At 40.6% G+C, this 18,440-nt stretch overlaps 1 long non-coding RNA gene and 1 pseudogene across 2 annotated transcripts; one reads left to right on the top strand and one right to left on the bottom strand.

The window, feature by feature from the left end:
- Positions 1-19: 19 nt before the first annotated feature.
- Positions 20-6,777, top strand: LOC125570108. 2 transcript variants are annotated; one of them, XR_007312468.1, is made up of 2 exons: positions 20-1,960; positions 6,369-6,777. It is a non-coding gene; the product is annotated as an uncharacterized LOC125570108 (long non-coding RNA). The 2 variants fall into 2 exon arrangements; XR_007312467.1 differs by lacking the exon at positions 6,369-6,777 and adding an exon at positions 4,303-5,337.
- A 210-nt stretch (positions 6,778-6,987) lies between these two features.
- On the bottom strand, positions 6,988-13,199 carry LOC5514485 (annotated as a pseudogene).
- Positions 13,200-18,440: the final 5,241 nt, after the last annotated feature.

Below are 18,440 nucleotides of genomic sequence, written 5' to 3'. Positions count from 1 at the left end.
TTGGAAACGAGGCCACGCGTTTGCGGCCGGAAGTGGAGCGGAACATTTTCAACAAACGCTATGATTGGACGATGTAGCGTTTTCTTTGTGTTCTATTGGTTATCGTCAAGAGCCACAATTTGATTGATTTCTCGCATCTCGCAAAGATCAATTAGGCCAATCTGGATTATGTACACAATAGAACAAACACGCAACGCGTGACTCATCTGCTTCATGGAAAACACTTTTGTTTTTGCATAGAAATATTCTATTTATTCTCATGAACGATAAACAATATCGATAACGTAATGTAACATTTTTTTATACGAACTCTGTTACACAGGAGTAGCCATTTGTATAATTTCCAATATCTCGGTTTTTTTAACTCACCGCTAATTACGACACATTTTAGAAGCATTCCCCAATAGGTATATACCTCATGGATTGAGGCTAAGGCGTAATTAACGTGAATTTTTTGTTATTTAAACGACTCTGCTGGGTTTGAATTCCCTTGGATTTAGAACCAGGCCTACATATACAGGGGCGGCAGAAGGGGAGTGGCAGGGGGGCGCCAGCCCCCCACTCTTGGAAGTCGCCCCCCACCCCACCACTTTTCTGTGCGGATTTTTTTTTATATATATGAACGTTTTTTAAACCAACAACGGGTTTCACGCGGTACATATGGCAACCGAGGACAAATTTGTTGAACAGTTTAAAATCTGAAACCACAAACCATCCCTCCACCTGAAACCAATACCCACCCCTCCCCCCTAACTTTCGCCCCCCCTACTTATGGGACCGCTCCGCCGCCCCTGGTATAAGAACGAGTCAGCGGCTACACGTAGGCTAAGTTAATTCGAACTCCCCCAACTCCTTCTCTTCTTTTCCATTGACCATATTCTGCCCACTCCACAAAAATAAAGTTGATCGTTTTGGTGAGTTGCATATGGATTATAGTGTTCTTTGCAGCATAGTGTGGGGTGTGTTTACCCATGTTATTCTTGTGGAATTGCTGTTGTCTAATTTCTTTCTCTGATTTTTTCTCTTTTCATTGCAGAAACGCCCAGACACAATGCTTAATGCGTTTTCTTAGAAAGGGTCCTAAAGGGATAGAACTGGGGTTTGGATTTGCCTTTATTTTAGCCCGGGAAACGGGATCTGCGTCTACCCCCCCCCCCCCCCCCCCCCTTTTGGCTGGTTGCTCTAAAAATCTGCCTTCCCTGTGTATCTGAGCATATTTCCTTATCATTGCATTTTATTTAAGTAGAAAGGGTCATAGGTTAGCAAACCATATTGATGGTTGCTATGTATAATATAAAGTTTCTTGTTCATTGAATTGTACTATAATGTATGGTCTGTACCGTTTTTACTCTAATAAGCGCCCCGGCGCTTATAGAAAAACTTTTTGACTGTCAGACGGAGCGAGGCGCTTATTTGAGGGAGGCGCTTATTTAAAAGGGCAAATTTCGAACAAAAGGCCGAATTGTTAATATCAATTTTATACTTCATCAGTTTCTTTTCTCTATATCAACTTGAAGCAGCTTTTTACAATTTTCATCCATTGAATACTCTCTTTCTTGTCCTTTCTAGGAGCTCCAGTGCTTTCTTAGAACTACATTATGATAGTCATTTTACTCAGTTACATAAAACCTGGGAAAGAGAGGGGGCGCTTATTCGAGTAAAAGCGGTATTCTCAATCAATCTCGTTCCCACAGCTCTCCTCCGCTCCTCAATGGCTCCTCCGCTGTATCAGCATGACCGAGGAGCTCTGGGAATGAGCGCGATCGATATGCATCATGGGATTCACCTTTTTGATTGCCATTTTGATTTCGGTTGCCTCTCAGTTCCTTCAGATTTACTCGCATATTATCCAGTTCTACATAAAGGAAATGAAGTAGAAGCAAACTTTCAATCTTACAGGAAAAGATTTTACAAAGCTGCAAGGAAAGAAAGGAAATGGAACAACATTTCATTCAGCCCAGTGAGTACGAACATCTAGACGCGATTAAGAAACCACATTTTCCCAAGTTATCAGCTTATCCTAAAACTTGTTTAAAACAGGTTGTTGTATGGTGCTTGGTAAAAATAATAGGCTTTGCAGCCTCTTAAATATGTTCTTAATTTTTATGCCTTAAATATTAATGTTGGCAAGGCTTCAGCAAAATGGTAAGGTATTTGGCACCTATTCTCGTCCACTTTATTTTGAAATAGGTAATGGTACCTATGTATTATCGGACACTTTAGATTTACGCTAAAATATCTCGCGTACAAAACTCAATTGAGTCTTAGGTTTACAGCTAGAAATCACTGACTATTAAACATAATAATTCGACCAATTTATCAAAAAATTGATGGTTAAATTTAGGAGAAAACAATCGTTCGTATTACTTGTTTTGAAGCCCTATTATCGGATACCTAGCCCTATAATCGGACACCCTAGCCCTATTATCGGACACCGATTTTTTCTCAAAAAACAACGGGAAAATCATGCTTCATTTTCATTAAAATACAGCAGGCAATTATTGTTGACATATGTACTTTGCAAAACTCACGATAGTTTTTAGTTTGAGACTCTTTCTTCTCCGTAGCAAGCGATTCAAAACACATGCATCTCGCACATGACAAACTGCATGGCGAAATGCGCATTTGCTCATCAATCGCTCAAATTTACGTTGAATCGTTCAATGATTGCTCGACGGTCCGATAATAGGGCACCTAGGTTAGGTACGAACAATTCGAGCTATCCCGAAGTGTCTAAGGAAACAGAGGCCAAATAGCATCCTGGGAGATCAACAACAAAATGGCGGATTCGCCAAGCGACTTTCATCACAATCAGTAAATCTTGGACTTTTTTACGGCTTCTTTTCTTCCTCGCGTATTCAAGTCAAAGAGAGGATTTCAATCGCCATTTTGCGGTGCATGAGAGAAAATTATTTCTAGTTTTGCGAAACAATAAACACTTGTAAAAAGCTTCGTAATACATGTTTTCTGAATGTTGTTTTTTCGACTCGATGGGTCATTTTTCGGCGTGTTTTCCTATTGTTTGAGATATTTACAATTTTTTTCGTGTCTGATAATAGGGCACTGTCCGATAATAGGTACCACTACCTTATTTGCGGCAAAAATCTCAAATCAAAGAAGAATATTTTGCATTGTTGAGCTTCTTCCATGTTAGAGTAATTGTGTAAACTTCGACTATTCTTTTTTACCGAGAAAAATTAAAGTAAATAATAAGCCTTCGCTGAACCTATTTTCGCCCATGCGAACCTACATGTATTCTCGTCCGCTCGGAACCTATTCTCGTCTGTTTGGAAAAATAGCACGGAAAATTTGTTTCATTTTAGCTAAAATACTGCAGACAATAATCTCTGATAAATGTAATTTGCCAAAGTGCCATTCAATTCTAATTTAAGCTTCATTTCGAGTGGTTGAAAAAAGGTGCCGTGACAGAGGCCTAAACAATGAAAGCTAGCATGAAACCAAGGCTGAAACAAAGGCCAGAAAGCACCCTGGGACATCAACAACTGAATGGTCGATTTGCCGAGCGATTTTCATCACAATCGGTAAATGTTGAAAATTTGAACAGCATTTTTCATCCTCGCGTAGTGCAATCAAACACAATTTTTGTATGTTTTTATGATGCGTAAGATAAAAATTCTCTATGCTAAATGAAAAAATAAACATTCGTTAAAAGCTTGAGAAAGCATGTTTTACCTACGTCTTCTTCGACTCGATGTGTCATTTTCTGCTTGTTCTTCAGAGTTTACTAAATAGTTGACATTTTCGTGTGGTCGAGAAAAGGTCCTGGACGAAAATAGGTGCCAATACCTTAATACTATCGCATCTCTCCCTTTATAAAGTAATCTTTCAATTGGGCTTTAAAAAAGCAATTATATGGTAATTGCTTATATAGTAATAAGATACTAATAGTGCAATCCTCGCGTAGTGCAATCAAACACAATTTTTTATATGTTTTTATGATGCGTAAGATAAAAATTCTCTAAGCTAAATGAAAAAATAAACATTCGTAAAAAGCTTGAGAAAGCATGTTTTACCTACGTCTTCTTCGACTCTTTGTGTCATTTTCCCCTTGTTCTTCAGAGATAACTAAATAGTTGATATTTTCGTGTGGTCAAGAAAAGGTCCTGGACGAAAATAGGTGCCAATACCTTAATACTATCGCATCTCTCCCTTTATAAACTAATCTTTCAATTGGGCTTTAAAAAAATTGCTTATATAGCAATTATATGGTAATCAAAGCAGGCTGCACGTCTCTTGACCGATTCAATGTTATTTATGTCTCTTTGTGTGTGTGGCGACCAGGCTGGAGTGGCGTACTCCAATGTTGGCCTCACTAGGGCGAGGAAAGCGCTGTTTCACTGCCTTAGAGCAGCAAGCAAGGTTCCTCTAGAGGACTGCAAGTACCCAGCTGGCCTTCTTTTTCACCTCAGTGCATTGTTTTTGTCAATTCAGGGAATGTGATATGTACTGTACACACCAAGATATGTTTAGTATTGCACTGCATCATAAAATCAAAACAGCATCATAAAATTTAAAGTTATCATGAGTTGTATAAGCATTTCATATTGAACTACAGTATGATGTGTTCGATTTTTAAATGCACCTTATATTTCTATACCTTTCTATATTTTTTTAAAAATCTTTAAGGATCTTGAAGGATCATCTACAATACTGATAATTACATATTAAATACAATACTCATATTTATATATAACATATTTAAATAGATGGATGAGATTAAATGTGATAAGACATATATTATAGCATTACAACCCTGTATTGAAAGAGCCTTTATCTCTCTCTTGTCACATGCAGAATTGTTTATGCAAGGGGCTAAGTGTTTTACAGATTGCTCAGAACGAATTTTTTTGAGTGCCGGCACATGGATGTGAACTTGTTTCTTTAGATGAGCTTTCCTGTAACACTTGCCAATTCAACGCAGACTTATAACACACAGACTGCTGTCCTCTGTGCTTTCACGGGATAGCGGCTACAATGAACTGGCCTCTCCAGAGCCCAAGCTTGGGCTAATATGTATGGATACGTTGCACTGCCCAGACAAGGGCTGAACGGTGCCAAGTTACTATTTAACAAATTCTGTCCTATCACTAACAATGAAGGCTGAGTCTTAAGGTGTGTTATGTCTGCTTTGTAGGTGTATTTAAACACTTTTTGAGTTCAAGAGTTAAATGAGGGCATCTTGGTCCCCCCACCAAGCCCCGGGGTGTCACCCTGGCCAGGGGCTCATTGTGGCCAAGTATCATCCAACAGTATGGTTTTCTATCCATGGTTTAAATGGTTATCTAATCCTTGAGGCACTTGAGAGTAATTACTGTATGAAAAAAAAAACTGAAAACAGACAGTGCCAACAAAAGGGTAAAAAGTTTTACCATTGCAGCTGTGCCAGCGTCTCCAGGTTTGTTTGTCCAAGAAAACTTTACATATATCCCCCCTTTTCACACCCTGCCTCTCCTTAATCTACTTTAAGGTGGCTTTGCACCTGGTAAAGTTTACATCATTACTAAAAGTAATGATGTAAGAATAGCATACACCTATTTCATAAAAGGTTGTCAGTGCAAATGGTAAATGGTAAATGGCTTATAATTACTAATTATTTGTAAAATTAAAGGTGTTAAATAAAGTCCAGCAATGCTAGGGCCAAGCATTGGTACCCTTTAATGGATAAATGTTTTGATTTATTCATATTCTTTGATACGCATGGTTACTTTTGGTCGTAGAACTGCCATTCGACAATCGCCATTTTCCATTTGCGACAACCTTTATTGAAATAGGTGTATATTGTTTTTATGTGGGGCAAGCTGCAAATTTAGTAACTCTCTTTCATTTACTCTAAAGTTCAAAACACCCCTATTTCCACAGCCTTTTGTTGGCTGAAGATACAAAATGGTGAGTTTTTGCTGGTTGAATTGAGCTTTACCTTGGCTTTCTGTTTGAATTTGCTTCATCAATCTGGCAAACAGTGCCTGGCCCACCAAATGTCATCCTGACAACATATACCCTACAACTTGTTTGCTGATACCCAGCATTTCTGTCAATATCTTTTGCTTCAGATTCTTGGCCGAATTCTTGGCTTCTACATACCATTGTAGCCACGCGTCTTTGGAAACTCACCAAAGAAGGAACCCATTCTTACCAATGTCCTACATCGGGCATTTCCAATAGTGAAAAGTGAAACATATTGTATAAGCTTAAGACAAATTAAAAGATATGGTATAAGTTACTATGTTAAGTACTAGCACTGGCTAATTTCGGGTATCTCCATTCTTCTCGAAAGTGCCGTGTTTTGTACAATTTATATGTGCAATTTGAACATCCGAACTAATTTTTCGATTTTTTTTTTCCAAAAGCGAATACAGAATCAGTGAACGAAAATGGGGCCTTTTACCGGAACCGGAAATAAATTTACTTTGCTGATTCGAAGGAAGTGACGCTTTGTCACATAATATCCACGTTTTGTTCACACCTTCGGCTGGGCACATGCAACACGATCGGCTTCAGCATGGCGGCTGAGAATTTGCAACTCGAAGCAGCTTTCTTGGCATTCAACGCCGAGTTTGCAAGGAATGGGTAAGACAAGTATATCATTGTCTTTCGACGATTTTTAGTGTATAATCAGTATTCCCCTTTGATTTCAGATTTGGAAAGGCGCCCGCGGGACTTCTGAGTATTCTGAGGCAGTTTCGCCTCCGAGAAGGGGAGAAGGTTAACGAAGGCCGCGCCAGGCTTTACAAGCGCCTCCGGTGCTTACTGTGGGTAGGTTTCGCCTGAAAAACTCTAATCAAATGTAGTTAAGTGTCATTAGATTTTAAGTGAACAACAAAAAGTCTCTCATCTTTTTGTGTTTTTCCTCAAACCCTGCCAATAACATGACAGTTGTTTATTATTTTTCTTTTCATTGTAAAAATAATGCGGCTTCGGTATCCTTGGATTCGTATTCACCCATGTATTTTTGTTATTATTTTTTTAGGTATACAAGATCAACATTGCACTTTTGGCCGAGGCAAAGTGGCCAAAGACGAAGTAGAAACGTAATGATTCGAATAAGCGCCCCCTCTCGACCTTGTCTTTTAGAATTATCGCCCCCTTCCCAATGAGCACTCTGCCCTTCCATACAAATACGTCTAAAAGTAGTAACGTATCAACCTTTAGTAATTTTGTTTCAGTTTTTCGTAAAAGATCGACCTTGTTTTTCTCTCTCCGCTGAGAATGAAATAAACACACACAAGAGCCCCGTATCATTGAATGAGCACTCATTGGAATCATTACGATATGATTATTATTAATAGCAGCTTTTGGTATTTTCTGTAATCACATATATTATTACAACAAGTGAAAAGTAACAATGTAAATAAGAGTATTCAAATTATATTTTTATTCAATATGTATTCTATGCCAAAATCACTGTACATATGTTGTTGTTCGTGCTAAGATGAACCAGTTGTTTTATCAGAATTCATCAGGCAAGTTTTAAAATTGAACAATAAAAAAATGTACGTTTCTGGTGTACTGAAAATTGGGTAAGCAATAATTCCCATTTCTTTTTGTCTATTTTTATTGATTTATCTACATTTTATTAGTTACTTTTCTATAAAAAAGTGTTTTCAAAAAACCCATAAAATACACTTTAGCGTATAACACTTTATTACGCTCTATTTCCTTTGTTTGCTTTTGTCTTCCCTTTACTATCGACGCATTAGCACCTGTCACTCTTTGTTTCACAGGTTTATTAAAACTACTCTATCATAAAATGTTTAAAAAAAAATAATAAAACTATTTTAAAATCAATATCTTCCTCAAAAACCAGCCCCAGGCTTTCTGTTAGTTTTAGTTATGTCTGTGTTAGATAAAAAGAACCAAGACTAGAACTGAAAAACATGTAAATGTCTGACACTGACCAGCCTCATTTTCATGTATAAACTTGACTAGAACATCTATCATATTTTGTATGCTGTATAAAGTGTATAATAAACTTGAACATGTTGTGTAATTCTACTCTTTGTTTTTGGGATTCTCACTACAGTCCTTGTGAGAAGTGCGCTGGTGGGTGGCTGATTGCATGCTCTCTGCCTCTCTTATCAGTGCTGGATCATCATTATCTAACTCGTCATCATCTTCAGTGCCATATGTATGCAGCACTGCCTGCCTTTTGTTCCACTTCTTTCTCTCTTCCTGGTCTTCCTGTCTTGCTTGCTTATTGCATATTCGCTGCTTCTTGGCTGCCTCTGTCTTTTGTTTCATGAGGTGGTTCATCCTGTCCTCAGTTGCTTTATCAAGCGCCTTTTCAATGGAAGGAAGCACAGGCAGATGAAGTCGAGTGTAAAGGTCCTTTATCCAGTGGTATTCCTTACCACGATTTTCCCAGCACCATGTCATATTCCCTGGGCCAACCCACAGTTTGTTGATGTAATATAGTGCAACCTAAATTGGGAAACATCCAATGCGCATTAGATCACATAGATAATGAATTTTGCGCTATATAAATAATAAAATTATTATTAAATTATTATGTATTTATTACTAATTTAAAACAAGGCTGGGGGCACTGGTATGTTACACATGTAGCGAAAAGCATGAAATTGAATCTTTCATTACTTATCCCACTTCTTATTCCACCCAAGGCACCCTTCCTTTGAAACAACTGTCCAGGGCATAATTTTTCATACTAACACAATTCATTCACTGAAACTGTTTAGTGGATGTTCTAAAATAGTGCCTTTAGCATAGGTGATTTATAATGATGCCAGATTCTGTCTGCTTTCTATATTTTGTTACATGTCTTACCTATTGAGACTTTGGTCTTTAGCACGAAAATGGGGAAGCACGTTGAAATGAGCCTCACACTGATTGGAATGGCCACGGCCCATCTCAGGATGTATTACTGATTTCGCGTCAGCAACTCGTAGCTCGCACTCCAGTTGGTAGGCCAAGAGATGAAATGGACACGACAACTTGTTTTTTGTCGAATATGGTATTCCCTCACATTTCAACTCAAATTCGTCTTTGCATTCTCCACATGAACAAACTGTTTCTGGATGGAAACCACAGTTCCCTCCCTCCCAAGAGTGTTTATCAACAACATGGTGCTGGCTCAATGCTCTCATGCGTCTAGCATATTCTTCGGGAGAGTCACACTGCTGCAAACAGCAAAAATGGTTAACTCTAGCATTTTTCAGAAACTGCTTTGAAAAGCAACCACAGTTCTTTGAATGGCGTGTGCAATGGCACTTCAAGTTCTCCATTTCTGGAAACAGTTCTTTCCATTTAGAAATATGGGTACTGGTGAATGCCTTCTGCTTGGCAAAGTCCTTCAGATTATTCCCGTGGGATCTACCCACATGCCCACCACACTTGTATACTCTTTGAGGGGGTTCCTCCCCATAGACATTATGAACTGACTTCTTTGAAGAAGAGTCCCCATCCTGCCAAACACAAATAATATCACACCCTTCTTCTTTTGCCTGTCCATAGCATTCCTCAGCAAGAACTCCTTCCATAGACTTGGCCGTGCCGTGGTACAATTCCTCACCCTCTTCCTCCTCAGTTATTTCTCCCCTCATTGATTTGTTCCCATACCACAGAAGCCCTTGGGTCATATAATTCTTTACAATGAATGACCCATTTTTACTGAAGTGTCCACGGTTGTGCCAAACCCCGTCTGACGTAACGACAGCACGGTCTCAGCTCCCAAGATCTACACTGTTCGTCTTTTTCATTTTTTCTTTTTCATCTTCGCACATCTCGTTTACGATTTCTTCAATGTGGGGATATATCAGTTTAATCACCTCGTAAAATCTGTTCTTGGAAATTGCGGGTATCCCAAGGCAATTGTTCAGTGTTTTCTGGAATTTAGAAAATCCATGTCCAGTAACAATAAACCCCACTGCAAGGGCCAGACCAACCACAGTGCGACGAGAACCTTCAACAGCCAATGATCCTTCAAAACTCAAGCGTCTGTTGGTGCAGCCATTACAAACATAAAGAACATTTATAGTTCCACCAAGGCCAACAGTATCTATCTTTGCTGGAATCAATATGCCTAAAAAAAAAACAGTATATCAATATCTGAGTATAATGGTCAGGATGGAATTAGAATGATCGATTTTCTTTTGCCTTTTTACTAGAAAATTATATGCAATAGTTCTTTTTTTTTTCAATATGTTTAGCTTGGAATTATAATATGAAGGGTAATATGAGGGTCAGGGACCTGGAGTCTCTTGCTTTATGTAAGCTTATACAGTGCAAACAACATCGTCTAGTGAGTGTTTTACAATGCAAGGACGCCGTTGCCTGTCAATCAATAACAGTCAAAATCAAAGCATGCAAACCAAAATTATGTTGTACCTTGGCAACCTGGTGTAGCACATCGAGAATTACGGTTGACCTGATCAACAAGATTTGTTAGCTGCGATGATTTAGCGACAAATAGCTGTCGTTCGAGAGTTTTTGGACTTTACTCTGGCTTGGCAAAAACTCCTCCTGGGAAGAATCCTCATACTCGGAGCTTTCATCGTGTAAATTAATGTCTGTGTGCTTTCTAAGGAAACTCTTTCCATTGACAGTCCAGATAAAGTCGTACTTGAGGTCTTTTCTGCAGATTAAGGCTTTCTTGAATAAGGATTTATTTTCGTTAGACTTTTGCTAATGTAGATTGACGACGCCGGGGCATGCTGCAAAGACTTCATTTCTGAGGTCTTGTGGTCACGCAGTCTACCGCGTGACTTGTAGATTTCATCTCTTGTATCTCGGGAGGGCATAAAGGTGTGTGTAGGACTTCTAGCTGCTCTCTGCTTCCCCTCACCAACCATTAGAGGAGGTATTGCCTCAACAAATCCATCTGAGCATTCAATGTCACTGTTCTCTAAGCTGCCATTTCCCTTCACTATAGGGTTGCGCTGTCAGGTGCTTATATGCCTCCTACGTGCTTGATGAACATGTACGTGCTTGATAAACATGTACGTGCTTGATGAACATGTACGTGCTTGATGAACATGTACGTGCTTGATGGACATGTACGTGGTTGATAAACATGTGCGTGGTTGATGCACATGTACGTGGTTGATGAACATGTACGTGGTTGATGAACATGTACGTGGTTGATGAACATGTACGTGCTTGATGCACATGTACGTGCTTGATGAACATGTACGTGGTTGATGAACGTGTACGTGGTTGATGAACGTGTACGTGGTTGATGAACATGTACGTGGTTGATGAACATGTAAGCGGTTCCTAAGCAGCGAAGTGTGCAGTGGACTCGTAGTGTCAACCACAGTGTAGAACAGTCATCCAAGCTTGATTTAACAGCGTTTATTACAATCAACTCGTCCAACTATCGAACACATGCGGTGATAACTACGAAGTAATTAACAATTCCCAAATTTAGGGTAAAAAGCGAACGCTTACAGCCAGTTCCGTAAATCACAAAAAGGCAAAATCAATATTTACAAATTCAAATACAACTCCAAGTAAGCTTGTAACTCTTCAAACTCCACTCTGACTCCTCTAACTCTGCTTCTCTGGCTCTCAACTCAGCTCTTCTCTCTTCGATTTCTCTGCTCAACTCTTAAAGATTCCTAAACTCTTATTCAAAGGGAAATGCGTAAACTAAAATAAATCTCATTAGTCTTATCATAGGAAAGGGTGGCTGTGCTCAAAATAGAGGGAGCCGCGGTAGCTTAACTAAACAATTATCTTAATTATCTAATCCGTTGATATTAAATCAATGTTCTTTTTTTGTATTTTCCATGTTCATTACATTCCTAGCCCAAGGATTTCAATCATTGCTATTCTATTCTACTCTACCCTACTATTGGCTCTCTTTGTCATCATCTGCACGGATAACACGGCGACGTGCGTAGATGTCTGTGGGTAAGAAACGGCCTGGAAGAGGTCCAGTCGGGCGCTCTTTCGTGCTTAGAAGCATCGCAGGTGAGAGGGGCTGCGGCTAGTCAGTTAGACAAGCTTTCTCTGTTGAATGTTGGCTACATAGACATAAAATTGCCGGCTTTCATTCTTTATGTAACTGAGTACTACATTCGAGTCGTTTTAGTACTTGACTTGGGATATCTCGATGTCGATCTCTTTCATAACCTTTTGTTCGGCTTGTACTGCAAGGACTGCTCCACATAGCTCTAGGTGTGGTTTGCTGGTTGGGTTTGATGGTTGGATTTGCTGGTGCGTCTCTGGCTTGGCTATACACTAGGGAGACGGATGCCTTTTTCAATTCGTTCACGAGTCGGAGGTAAACGGCGGTCCCGATCGCGCCTTGACCCGCATCTGAAAACACATGTAGTTCTGCCGTGGAAACAGTGGCAAAAATTTTTGGGTGGTAGCAGCGGGGTACCGACACATTTTGGAGGTCTGAGAGCGAGTCTTTCCATCTTGCCCATCAGTCTTTCATCGTGGTGGGGAGCAGGTCGTCCCATGACATGGGGAGTCGTCTTTGCTTTTTTGTTTACCCATAAGCAATAGCTTTTGTAGTATTTTCCTTCCCTCGAGAGTCCATCTCTAGGACGTCTTGACGCAGGTCAAGGTCACGCAATCCTTTGCTCTGTCTTTAGCGGGGAATGCTTCCATGGATTCTACCGAGTTGGATACGACCTTGTGGAGTCTGAGGTTAGCCTAGGGTGCTTGTGTTTTTTAACTAGATCTATCGCTTGTTGGGCTGTTAGAAGCGAAGCCAGTCCGTCATCGACGTAGAAGTTGCGGCAGATAAAATTCTTTGCCTCCTTGCCATACTCCTCCTCTCCATCCGCCGCAGTTCTACAGAGGCCGTATGTGGCTATCGCTGGGCTGGGGCTGTTTCCGGCTGTGTTCTCTTCAAACTACAGGAAGCGGAGGAAATCTTTGTGAGAGGGGTCGACAAGAAAGGAGTGAAACATTTATTCTCTGCGCACATGACACCAGTGTTTTCTTTTCGAAAACGCATCAATACGCCTATAAGGTTTTTCATTAAGTACTTTATTCAGTGAGATTCCTTGAAATTATCAACTGCTATCAAGAACTACTTTTAAGGTGTGTTCAATGTTGTGATAGGTTGCGAAGTGCACTAGGTACCAGGAATTGCCTGGTTTTGGCGGGGGCTCATCGTGGGGAATGGGGGAGGCGTGTCCTTTTTCGAGGACTTTTCCTATGAACCCAAGGTACTCTCGTTTCATCTCCCCGGTCTCCTGTAGCATATGGTTGGACACATGGGTGTGGCGGCTTAGGATGTGTGTGGGACTGTTCGGAAATCGAGGCACATCTGGCCGCTGATGGTCCATCCAAGGCTAGTCCCACACACAGTCGCTGTGCCCATGTGGCTCCTCCCGGGCCATTCTTGAACTCTCTCACTTTAAGTAGTTCTGGCGCATCTCAACTTAACATCTGGTCGGCGATTGGTTTAAGGCGCTGGAAGCTCCTCGCCATTTCAGGTGTGGGGATCTCGAGCTTGTCCCCTGGAATAACGTCACACACAACGAGTGTAGGCAGCGAAAATGCAGCTCCGCTAACTGATCGAGCCTGGATGCCTGTAACTCGTCTACCACTCTTTCGCTCTCTCGTTGCTGCATGTGAACAGGTAGTAGACTTCTCTAGGGCCATCGGCGCCTCAAATGGGAGGTAAGCGCCGCCGTTAGCGTCAGAGAAATTCCCTATCTCTTTCTCCCATTTTGCACATATAGATTTTGGTAGCTTTTTAATTACCGGCTGCATCTCCTTCGCAAAATTAAGGCAGGCAAGGCTTGGTAGTTGTTCGACTTGGCTCTCGACGTCAGCGCAGAGATCGGCAAACTGTTGCAATTTTTCTGGCTGGTTTTCACTAAAGCGGGCGGCAATTTTCAGTCGTTCTAGGAGCGAGTTGCTTATTATCGCGGGACTGCCAAAGCGCTTCTCTAATTCGACCCAGAGTTGCCCAAGTAGCATGGCGGGATAATGGAATCTATTTCTATAATTGTCGACCAGGGCTTGCGGGGGCCTGCTGTTTAATTTTCTTAGATAGTTTATCTCTTGGGTCGGTGAAACTATCGCATCAGAAAGCATAGCTTTGAAGGCTGGAATAGCGTGGCGTCGCCGTCAAATATAATGGGCTCAGAAATTGGTAAGTGTTGACGTGCTAAGCTCGTTACTATTTGGTTATTGACCGTCGTTAGCGAATATATTACTTGGCTATGCGTGATGTCTCTGTATCATATCAGGTGTTGATATGATGGGATGGTAATTGACGTCTTTGTCATGGCCCTGATTGGTAAACATCGTGTCTTGGGGTTCTATGTGTTCTGGGTAGGGCAAAGCGTTGTTGATTCTTTTGGTACGTTCTCTGACCGTGGGAGGTGGAATGACGACATGGTGTGTGGTTTGGGTGTGTTTTTGGGCCCTATGGCGTTGCGTACATTTGGCCTATCGCTTTCGAGTGCGGGGAGGAATGGCCTGACTGTCCCGTGATGTTCTCTCCATTCGTTTTTTTCTACGGGCCCTTTCCGAAATTCCTCCTCGTTTATCGCTTGTTCTATCGCATAGAGTTTTGCTTTGGCTAATGTCGCGTTTTTGTCTGCAGTTAGTAAAGCGAGTTCCTTTTGTTTTTCGGCCAAAATGTGTGCATATTCGGCTTCCTCGCCTCTGCTAAAGCTTTCATGCGGGCGCTACTTCCTCTAGATCTGGACGATCGCGACGATCAAAACGAGCGCTCAGAATTCGCATCAAATTCTTTACCGTTGTGCTTAACACTTATCATATACTTAAGTCTCTCTATTTCTTTAAAAGCTAGTTACAGGATTTCGTTTTCCTTGGTGAGTTGGACCTCGTGTCCACGTTCACCGTTAATATTTTGCTCGTGCAGCTCTGTTGCATAATTGTCCCGTATTGTTGCACCTCAGTTGTGAGGTCGTGCAAAACTATATCTAAGTTACTATCTTGGCTTAGACTTTTAGACGTTTCGATAACGCAAGGGAGCTTTTGTTTCGATACTTCTACGCCCGATCGTGTTTTGCTGTTTGCGTCATTTTTGTGGTTCGGCATGTAATTTGACTCAGCGCCGTGGCGTTCGGGATCTCCTCTCTCGCTCATTTCAGTATAAACTTGAAAGGGCCTACATTCCAACGGTGTTTTCTACCAGACTTATCACTGTAAGCGGTTCCAAAGCAGCGACTTGTGGGAAGTGTGCAGTGGGCTCGTTTTAGTGTCAGCCTGAAAGTAGAACAGTCATCCAATCTTGATTTAACAGCGTTTATTACAATCAACTCGTCCAACTATCGAACACATGCGGTGATAACTATAAATTAACAATTTACAAATAAAGGATAAAAAGCTAAGGATTACAGGCAGTTCTGTAAATCACAAAAAGGCGAAATCAATATTTACAAATTCAACTTACGTCTGATCTTGTCTCCGGGGCTTAAAGAAATACAACTCCAAGTAAGCTTGTAACTCTTCAAACTCCACTCTGACTCCTCTAACTCTGCTTCTCTGGCTCTCAACTCAACTCTTCTCTTTTCGATTATTCTGCTCAACTCTTAAAGATTGCTAAATTGGTACTATAATTTATAGGCAGGTGGGACGTTTCCTAAAGTAGGACGTGCCGCATTCCTGAACTCTTACTCAGAGGGAAATGCGTAAACTACAATAAATCTTATCAGTCTTATTATAGGGAAGGGCGGCTGTGCTCAAAGTAGAGGAAGCCGCGGTAACTTAACTAAACAATTATCTTAATTATCTAATCCGTTGAATTTAAATCAATGTTCTTTTTTTGTATTTTCAATGTTCATAACAGAACAGGTGCTGTATCCTGAAGGTACTCAGGGAAAGCAAGTTCCTATGTAGTAGCGGTTCCTTGCCCGTGTGATCTTCACACTTTAAGACATACAACGGCCCATCCTCCTTGCATCTTAGTGTAACATGTATCACATCTTCCCAGTATGTATGTAAGTTCCGAACAAGGACTTTGAATCACGATCTTTCACCCCGAAGCTAGACGAAGAGCTAGAGTGGAAGAGCCAAACGATCGAACAGCATCAAAGCAAAGAGGCACTTGGGCCAGTCACTGTTCTGTTGTAAGAACAGACGAAAGACATAAACGACAAGCATAAACGACAAGGCATATGTGCGCCCTGGGACTTCTGTTAGCCTGCGTGATGTCAAGAGGAGGGCATCTTTCAGCCTAGCGATGACAGTGTGGACGGAAATTGCCTAAGTATGACTGGTAAATGACTATGTCTATGTCACCCCATCCACGCGTGATTTTCTCCTCGTAGTCAAAGGGAAGCCTTGTCTTGCATTTTTCGTCTTTGCAAGATCCCGAGCCTCAATTCTGATCAATAAAGGGAGGATCGCAAGGCCATTTTGATGCTTCTCCTTGATCGAAGTTACGAGGTCTTTCTAAACGTCAACTCAGTTCTTACATTTGAAAAATTTGCACCCATGCAGTCCAGTCGTAGCAACTGCAATCCGTTTAACCCATTTTCCTTTAATGATTCAGTTAGTCTCTTCTTGTTTTGGTCTAGAGTTAGAGAATGATAGTTTCCTATCAAACAGCATTATCACTTTCTTGATCCTGAATGGTGGCGTGATTCCCGAGATGCATCATTAACCAGTTTGTAACATTTGCAATGTACTAATGTGTTGCAGAATATGATTGTCTTGTCCAAATGGAAACCCTTTTTATTGCTTTCAAAGCCCAATCTCACTGACTCAGCATCTCCTGCTTCTCCCTTTTTACTGTTAGGAAATTTAAGGTGGTGTCTAGAAGGGCACACCGAAAGCTTCTCAAAGTTCCCTTATGGTCTTCTGAGTGTACTGGTCTGCTGTTCCGGTAAACTGCATTGCATTGGAACTCCTGGAAAAAAGATGAACCCTAGTTTAGTTGAATTTATCTCCTGCCTTATATGTAGCAAACTGGAAGCAAAATATTCCCATCTTAAGAACGCAATTGTAACATGAGGGTATGAATCTATATTAATGATAATCCTATTTAATAATTCGATAATTTCTATAAATTAACATTCTCTATTATTCTTGAAAACATTTGAACTTCTATTATTTGTATTCCATGTTCGAGAAACTGCGAAGATTACTTTATAACATGATCCTTAAATTAACCATATCATAGAGCTGATGAGTAACTGCTTATTTCCTTGCGTCTCTTGTCTAGTTACTAGATAACCCATCTATAGCTCTATGTAAAATTGGAACACTTGCGATGTTTGAGTAAATATTAGCGTAAGATCAGATAGCGCTAAAACTATCTAATAATCCTTGCTATCGCTATCTGTACTTATAATAATAATAATAATAATAATAATAATCGTTTATTCATACTTTTGTAGCATAAGCTAAATTACAGTATGTCGGCCGATGCACACTACACTTAACAATGTATAAATAAATACTGGAATAACTACTGGAAACGAATTGTGATAAAGTTATTATACCTTTCAGTTACACCAACTGATTTATCCAAACGGCTGCAACCCCCCCTTAGCGAATAACCATGGGCGACCTCAGTCCCAGATTGTATTATATATTTTATAGGCTCAGTGCATCTTGCTTTAGCCATGAATCGACGGCACAGTTCTGCTCTGCGGACTGTAAGTGAGTCCTTCGTCCTCTAATCGTCTTGTCAGGAAGGAATCCTTCTCGAAATACCTTTGTCTTGCTCGTTTTTTTTCCTGCTGACTTTCTCCTACGGCTTTGGTATATGCGAGGTACCGCAAACATGTCATCGAATGGACAGGAACTGAAGGTTTTTTTTTGTACGAGTGAAAATTGTGTAAAATCGTCATAACTATACATTGTCTGATCGACCAGGCAAAAACAAGAGCAAAATTGACATGACGTGATGTGGGCCATATATCTTGAAATAAATATTTCCTCACTTTCACAAAATGGTTTCCAGGTTTCTGTAGCATGTTTAGTTGTTTTAAAGTAACAATCTTCAATTCTCTTAATGAAGAGAGTAAAAAAACTAAAAGTAGGGTAAATATAATTTTCTTAGCCAATATTCTTCATTCGATTTCCACCCCATACAATATGCTGTCTGGTGATGGTTTGTCATCAAAGGTGACTCTCTGTAGGGCGTATAAAGCTGGTGGTTTTGAGTTGTCTAGGTCTCTCCAGAGGAAGCGATGGACTTGCTAGTCATCCTATGGGAGGCAGATCTCTACAAAAGTTTTTTTAAATGTCCCGATTCAAGTGTTGTAGTCTTTTAGGAAGTATAACAGAGATAGTGGACTGGCTTGACGGGCCTCTCAAGACCTTTTTGGGTAAGCTCTCTTGCCCAACCATTTTCTTAGCATTTAAGGGTTACTTTATGATACATATCTCCCCTTTCGTTTCTGGTTTTTCAGCAGACATTTCTCTAGGGACCATCATGTTCCGCAAGTGGACGGTTGTCAGGGAGAAGAGCTTTCTCTTGTTTCCTTTGTAGCCCAACAACATTACGGTTGTCT

This window comes from Nematostella vectensis, chromosome 8 (assembly GCF_932526225.1).
Source record: "Nematostella vectensis chromosome 8, jaNemVect1.1, whole genome shotgun sequence".
In the NCBI taxonomy this organism is placed as follows: domain Eukaryota; kingdom Metazoa; phylum Cnidaria; class Anthozoa; order Actiniaria; family Edwardsiidae; genus Nematostella; species Nematostella vectensis.
This window is presented reverse-complemented; position numbering and strand designations above follow the sequence as displayed.